We start from the raw sequence: 7,209 nt of genomic DNA, 5'->3' as shown, positions 1-7,209 counted from the left end.
AGACGTGTGATGCTGAAGCGTGTCCCTTATCCCACGCCTCCAGAGCGCCGTGTACCTACAGGAACCTGGCGGTTAACCGGGTTGCTTTTGGGGGCTTTTTATCTGAGACCATTCCCTCCAGGCTCAACGCTGTTTATTATTTGCTCGTTTGTGAATGGCGCCGGTTGCATTTTGGAGGTGTACGCCTCAGTTTTGTACTTTATCTGTGGAAAGTAAAGTTATTTCCCCTGGTTTCACCCCCCCTTTCCCCCTTCACCGCGCTAAACCTCCCGGAGTTTCACGGTGTGCTCGTGTAGCCCGTGTTATCCTCTCTTTACAACGTGTTAAAAACACAACTGCGACAAACCCGTGCCAAAATGTTCGCTTACCTACTTTTCTCTCTGCGTGTTTTGGGTTTTCTGCTCCAGCTCCAGGCTTTCGGTTTGGACGAGATCCCGACACACTGCATAGGGGCCTGAATAGTAGATTTAAGTGAGATTTTTCCATTACGTACCTTATATGCAAAGCCTCGGAGGAGGGGTGGACACGCCGAGGAGGAAGCTCTAACAACAACACAATGAAGATTTCATTCAGCACTCATTTAATGCACTTACTATTTTAAAGCAGTTCTGAATGCGTGTTGTTACAAAAGTCGTGTGCCAACAACATAGTGGTCAAATGACGCGCTCTGATTTTCTAAGCGAATATAAATGAAGCACGGCACACACTTCTACACACTCCACACACTCAGGGGTCATCTGCTGAAGGTCCTGTAAAAGGTGGCATGTGCACAATTTTTCCAGCCTGTTCATCTCAACGGGAACATAGGTAAATATAACTAGAATGTGCACTAAAATTTGCAGAACACAGCCATATTTAAATGCATAATTAATAATGACTGAGAAAATTAGCCCAAATTGTCTTTTGACCTGGGGTACACAAACATTTGCATGTGTCAGATTAGAAGTAAATAGTTATTTATTATATTAGTTATAATATAGTATAATTGTTATACATATACATTTTAATAAAGTCTATTTATTTAATCGTTTAAAAGCAGAAAGCAAGCTCCAGGAACAATTTTACAAGACTTTTTAAAATTAGTTAATTTTTGAATATTTAGAGGATTACATCCCAGTAAACAAGGAACGTCCCTGGACGTTCAAAATAGGTCTAAAAGTAGTCTGTCCGTCAAGGACATATTTTAAACGTCAATGGACGTCCAAAATCCATCTTAATAAGTTAGTTAAGTGGTGGCCAATCGATAACGTCAGTGGACATCCAAAACGCGTTTTATACAAGTAATTTATTTCGGGACCAATTAATAACGTCAATGGACTTTTCTTTTCAATCTTTTCTTTTGAATCAACGGCTAATTGTTTACTGGGAAACGCACGTATATATATATATATATATATATATATATATATATATATCACTAGCGATATATATAATGCAGTATAAGCTGTAAGCTTATAGCACAATATAGCTATATACATGTATATACATGTATAATGTATATCAGATTATGAACTTGGCCGCTGTGGTGGCCGTTAGGTTGCTATGGCAACAGCAAAAAAAGGTATTGCGTTTCCTAACCCCATAGACTTAAAATATCAAGAAAAACAACTAAATGATAGAAATTGAACATACCTGGCGAATATAAAACTGATATGAAAAAGACGGATACAGCTCTCGGTTCCTGTTGAGGAAGTAATAAAACCACAGTTAACCGTTTAACCGTTAAAACAGCTGTTGCCTTTTTAAAGCGGCTACCATTAAAATTGTAAATGTAAAAATGTACTAAATGAAACCTTATGAACAGTCAGTCACCAAATGTAACATGTTTATGTCATTTTTAAACTTTGAAACGATTTTTAGGAGCCTAGCTCTTCTGTTAATTTACCGACCTTTCAGCTTTATTTCTCCGCCGTACACGTACACGACGGTGACGTCACTCACGGACAGTTAAAATCGTAGTTTTCAACCGAACACTAATCAAATTAATTACATTTTAATTAATGTTAACTAATCTCTTCTCTTCTGTGTGTAATACTTGTGCTATGTAACCAGAAAGGCCTCAAAATAAGTTCTCATAATTATCATAAATTTATTATGATTTAGTATCAGGTCTTACAGACTGTTTTCCCAACATATAAGGAGGTTGTTTATTATGCATTTACATTTAGCCTATTGTAAAATGCCTCGTGTCTTTAGCAAAGACCACATTTTATAGATAGATAGATAGATAGATAGATAGATAGATAGATAGATAGATAGATAGATAGATAGACTCAACTTTATTGTTATTGCTCACTACAAGTACAAGGCAGCAAATGCAGTATGCTGCTTTATATACATGCTATGAGACTAAATCCCAGAGTCTGTTGTGCACAGAACTGTTCGCCGTAAGATACTGATGTCACTGAGTGTTATTACTTAGCATCAGTTGCTCAGTACACTACAGTCTAGCACTGTGTCCCTCAGCTCTGTAATACTCCAGCTTTTCCAAACATCACCTCCCTAATGACCCCTCCATCATAGCCTGGAGCAAAAAGCACATGCACAAATAACAATAAGCTCTGGGAGCTGTACACTTCATCACTGGTGTCTATACAGCAATAGGGTGGATTAAATATTACACACTATCTCTACCCTTACCTTAAATGCAGGCGATTAGCTGAGGCATATTTGGTGTGTGATGTTTATTTCTTTATTTCTGCACTGGATCCACTAGGCTAATATACTCTGAGAGTATCAAAGTTGGTTAACAGCCCTTGTACTTAGAGAATTCAACTACTTCTGCAGTGCATCCACTATGGTATTCATTCATTCATTCATTCGCCAGTCCTTCACAGGGTAACACACTCACACATTCACTCACACCTATGGACACTTTTGAGTCTCCAATCCACCTACCAATGTGTGTTTTTGGAGCGTAGGAGGAAACCGAAGCACCCAGAGGAAACCCACACAGTCACAGGGAGAACACACCACACTCCTCACAGACAGTCACCTGGAGGAAACCCATGCAGAAACAGGGAGAACACACCACACTCCTCACAGACGGCCACCTGAAGCCAGGATTTATCCCAGGGACCACCCCCACCACCCCTCGAGACCCTGGAGCTGTTTAACAATGACACCACCTATTAATTGTATAAAAACACAACTGTTTTAGGAAAGTGCTGTAACGTTTACAGGTCCTAGTTCAGTATTCAAATCCATTTTTGTTTCCTCCGACATCCAGTGGCTTGAATGAAAATTCAAAACCCAGGGCTGTTTACAGAGTAATGCAGCTTCATGCAAGTGTCTCAGAGATGGCTTTCGACAACAATCAGAGCTGTAATATTTAACGCCAGTTGAGATGGAGATTTTTGGAGCATGATTATTAAATCAGACATTAATCTTTCCCGTGGAAATACACCCAGGGTCCAAAGATGGTATACAGCGTGTGTTCTCAAATGATGGACATTAATACCAGCTCGTTCCACGTTGTTGTTGTGAATGCTTTACTTTAGTTTTAGTTTACTTTATGAAACATAGCTGTGAGAATTTGATGGCAGCCACAAGTGCATTAGTGAACTCTAGTGCTGATATTGGACGATTGGTTCTGGCCTCTAGCCCAGGCCTGGTATTGTGAATCATAGCCTTAGTCTCAGGTTCAGCTGCTCCGCAGTGTCCTATTTGATCAAAGCTATTTTGCGATGGAGATTATGGAAGTGTATTTACACTGTTGCTCTCTTCACAAAACCTTGCGCTTTTGAAAGATGCTCTCAGTGACTCTGATGTCCCAGGGGGGCTGTTGGAAGACCACCACTGCAGCTCTGTCTTTTCTCTGGAGAAAGAACGGGGTTCCAGCCTTTTAAGGAAGTGGTAAATATTCCTGGAAGTGGTATATTTAGGCTCAGTATAGATTATCCTTATTGGACCTTGTGTGTAATCTGCACATGCCTGCGCTACCTGCAGCAGCTGACTGCATTACAGCCCTTTTAAACGATTGTGAATCTGTTAGAGAATAACGCAGAAATAATAAGTAGTGACTCTCTTGTGTCCTCCCTCAACATCCATGGCTGTTCATTCATTGTACAATGACAATAAAAATCAGTTTGTTTCATTTAGGAACGGATAACCGCCACAGTCCTGTGAACTGCTCTTTCAAACGTATTTAAAACTCTGGTGACAATCCAGGCCTTTCATTTCTCTGCATTCAAAATACTTGCCTTCGCTTTGATGGTTGGGCTTTTCCCACTCCCCCCAAAAAGTATAAGTAAATTGATAATCACTGCTGGCGTCTAACGCAGTGAGCGGCGCCTAAAAACTCAACTCAGGATTTTAACCTAAACTGCACTTCCATTGTGGAGTTGGTGTGTTCTCCCTGTGTCTGCGTGGGATTCCTCCGGGTGACTGTCTGTGAGGAGTGTGGTGTGTTCTCCCTGTGTCTGCGTGGGTTTCCTCCGGGTGCTCTGGTTTCCTCCCACAGTCCAAAATCACGTTGGTAGGTGGATTGGTGACTCAAAAGTGTCCGTAGGTGTGAGTGAATGTGTGTGTGTGTGTCTGTGTTGCCCTGTGAAGGACTGGTGCCCCCTCCAGGGTGTACTCCCGCCTTGCACCCAGTGATTCCAGGTAGACTCTGGACCCACCATGACCCTGAACTGGATAAAGGTTACAGATAATGAATGAATGAACTTATATTCCTCCACTCATTCTTCACAGATTTCAGAGTTGTTGCTCCAAAGGTTGTGTGGAACAGCATGGATCCTTCATCTATTCATTCATCTTCTGTAACCACTCCATCCTCATCAGGGTCATGGTGTACATATCCAGAGCCTACTCTGAATCACTGGCCGCAAGGCAGCAGCACACTGTGGGGTTGTGTGGCAGCGACATTACTTTGCACCACAGCATCACTCTGCATGAATCATAATTAATAGCAGAGATTTATATCTGTATTAAATGCTTAATACTAATAGATTTTTTTGTTTTCTTAAACAGAACTGGGGCAGCGTGGTGGCACTGCAGATGGTGCCACTGCTGCACAGCTCCAGGGTCTTGGGGCCTCTCCTCGACTCAGTCTGTGAGGACATTTCTCCCGGTGTATCCCTTTCTCACAGTGTTCAAGTCTGAAGCAAGAAGTGCTGTTTATGAGACGACACCAGGTCTTGCGGTTGTTAGGAGTCCCATTTGCGTTTACATTTTAAACCTGACCTCTGCAGAAGTATCTCTGAAAACTGCAGTATTCCTGTTGGAAGCTGAGCAGATTTTTGCAGACTACTGTAAACTCTGTGTTCCGAGGGCTCCCTGAACAAGCAGGTGACATGAGTAAAGTAAGTGATGAGATTGCACTGAGAATGTGTGTGTGTGTGTGTGTAGCAGATGGCTCGCTGGCTGCACTCTGCTCTGCTCTGAAGACTTCTGAGGAGTGTGTGGAGAACAAGCAGATGGCCAAAGGTGTGTTTAATATTCACTCAGCGGAGATCGGCATGAGTCTCAGCGAAAGGCCAAGTCATCGCTTCTCAAGGATGTTCCCACAGAGTCGCGAGATTCTGGACAACTACAACCTCAGAGGTCATCGGGTTTTACACACATCCGTGTTTTTAAAAGAGGCTGCTTGTCCTCGTACGATGTTCCAAAGCAGTCCCCATTTACGTTAACATGGTCATTTAGTCCCATCTCTGGACCTTTAAGACTAATACATGTAAATGAGCCCTTTATTTTACACCTCTTTATAAACACTCCTTTTAACTTCAGCTTGAATGAACGGCTAAAAACCAGAGCTTCAGCTCCTCGCTCCTCACTGCTGTGCGCTCGGGGTGGGGGGGAACAGTGAGTGGCTCATTATCATTTAAAGGAACAGGTGCTGAAAGCGCCATTCTGAACAGGGCTGTTTCCACAGGGGGAGAGCACTGCTGTGATGTTGAACCTTGTGGTATTTTCACCAAAGCAGGTCACATTTGGAAAAGGTACACTTTAACATTGCATGCACCAAATGTACTTCACAGAACAGAGGAATGTTTTTTTCCCATGATATTGGCCCTTTAATTCTGTAAAAAAAAGAAAAAGTTTGCAGAAGGAACAGAACGTTTTCATCAAGCGTCAAACACAGATGAATTTTTGGAGACTTCCTGTGCTTTCAGCTGGCTCTGTAAGGGCGCCCCCAGCTGTAGAACAGAAGAACTACTGCATCACTCTGTTGCTATGCCACTCTGAGGGTCAAATGATATTTAAAGCACAGCCTTCCTGCACCTGACACAAAAACTACAGCAGTGCAATACCAAGACACCCTTTAAATCCCAGATTTATGTACCACACATAACACACATACATACACCAATCAGCCATAACATTAGGACCACCTCTATGTTCCCACACTCAAAACTGTAGCCTGCCTGTTGCTCTGCATACTTTGTTTACCCCAATTCACCTTGTCTTTCAAATGATCAGGAGCCCCACCAGACCTCACACAGCAAGTATGACTTGTGTTGGTGGATCATCCTTCGTGCTGCAGTGACACTGACGTTACAAACTAAAGCACCACTGCCGTGTCAGTAGAAGGATATTTACTTTTGTGGCTTGAATTAGCCACCTCTGGAGTCCATATATCATTCATTCATTATCTGTAACCCTTATCCAATTCAGGGTCGCGGTGGGTCCAGAGTCTACCTGGAATCATTGGGCGCAAGGCAGGAATAAACCCTGGAGGGGGCGCCAGTCCTTCACAGGGCAACACACACACACACTCACACCTACGGACACTTTAGAGTTGCCAATCCACCTACCAACGTGTGTTTTTTGGACTGTGGGAGGAAACCGGAGCACCCGGAGGAAACCCACACAGACACAGGGAGAACACACCACACTCCTCACAGACAGTCACCCGGAGGAAACCCACGCAGACACAGGGAGAACACACCACACTCCTCACAGACAGTCACCCGGAGGAAACCCACGCAGACACAGGGAGAACACACCACACTCCTCACAGACAGTCACCCGAAGGAAACCCACGCGGACACGGGAGTCCATATATATTTGGCCAATTAGTTTACTGTACTGTCCATAAAAGAGCAGGTCAGCTTTGTTCAGGCTTTGACTTATTTAACTATGAACTTTGTTTCCATCCAAAATGTAAGGAACAACGCTATAATACTTAGACATTTCGAATGAAAACCATCTCCGACATAACTTTCCAGTGGTGGAAACTTTGGTGCGTCTCCACTGTGTAACACC

The 7,209-nt window shown here is 42.9% G+C and overlaps 1 long non-coding RNA gene across 1 annotated transcript; it reads right to left on the bottom strand.

Moving 5' to 3' along the window:
• Positions 1-378: 378 nt before the first annotated feature.
• LOC136696109 (uncharacterized) lies at positions 379-1,943 on the bottom strand. Its single transcript, XR_010802569.1, has 3 exons — positions 1,890-1,943; positions 1,633-1,681; positions 379-542 (listed from the first exon to the last, which is right to left on the bottom strand). It is a non-coding gene; the product is annotated as an uncharacterized lncRNA (long non-coding RNA).
• Positions 1,944-7,209: the final 5,266 nt, after the last annotated feature.

This window comes from Hoplias malabaricus, chromosome 5 (assembly GCF_029633855.1).
Source record: "Hoplias malabaricus isolate fHopMal1 chromosome 5, fHopMal1.hap1, whole genome shotgun sequence".
Taxonomy (NCBI): domain Eukaryota; kingdom Metazoa; phylum Chordata; class Actinopteri; order Characiformes; family Erythrinidae; genus Hoplias; species Hoplias malabaricus.
The sequence above is the reverse complement of the archived record's forward strand: the minus strand, read 5'-3'. Positions and strand labels throughout refer to the sequence as shown.